Genomic DNA, 597 nt, shown 5'->3' with positions numbered 1-597 from the left:
TTGTTTTGGCCTTTCTTCCTCTTCATGTGATCCAAAGGAATCAGGGCTCGTTACCTATCACACTCAGTGTTACAATAAAGTTAATGTTTACCTGACCGGAATACTTACTATGTGTGGACTTTTTGCTGAGTATCCTCAGTGAAGTCAGAAGAATGTGAAGACAGAGGTGTGCCTGGAGATACTGCTCCCTGAGCCCTTTAGAACTTACCAGGGATTAGGACGGCCCACACTGTGTACGGCACATGCTTTCTCCTTCAGTCTAAGTTACAACACCCTTTCATCCCCAACAGGAGCAAACTAGACTGTAACGCAAAGCAGTGGAGGTAAGAAGGGGCTGGGGCTGAGAGGAGGGGAGTCCTTTATTTTGAACATTATTTTGTTGGTGACCTCTAACCTCTGGTTCCTTCCCCAGACTTTTTGCTGATATCCTTAATGATGCAAGCATGTTCCTCGAGATTGTGGCTCCTGTACTCCCAGTTGGTTTCACCGTGACTGTCAGCATCAGCAACTTGGCCAGGGTACCTACCCATGGGGCACCTGTCCACCCAGATACCCTGCCTTGGTGGTGTTGTGTATGAGTTCTGGGCCCTGTACTCA

The 597-nt window shown here is 48.1% G+C and overlaps 1 long non-coding RNA gene across 1 annotated transcript in view; it reads left to right on the top strand.

The window, feature by feature from the left end:
- The first annotated feature begins 21 nt into the window (after positions 1–21).
- The window catches only part of LOC104851023, a 2,224-nt gene continuing 1,648 nt past the window's right edge, over positions 22–597 (top strand). The window contains exons 1-2 of the long non-coding RNA XR_777122.3: positions 22–323; positions 413–518. This is a non-coding gene — a long non-coding RNA (uncharacterized LOC104851023). The remainder of the gene's footprint in view (positions 324–412; positions 519–597) is intronic.

The sequence above is a fragment of the Fukomys damarensis genome, unplaced genomic scaffold, assembly GCF_012274545.1.
Source record: "Fukomys damarensis isolate Sample0158 unplaced genomic scaffold, DMR_v1.0_HiC HiC_scaffold_57866, whole genome shotgun sequence".
Lineage (NCBI taxonomy): Eukaryota > Metazoa > Chordata > Mammalia > Rodentia > Bathyergidae > Fukomys > Fukomys damarensis.
Note: the sequence above shows the minus strand (reverse complement) of the source record. Positions and strands in the feature narration are given on the sequence as shown.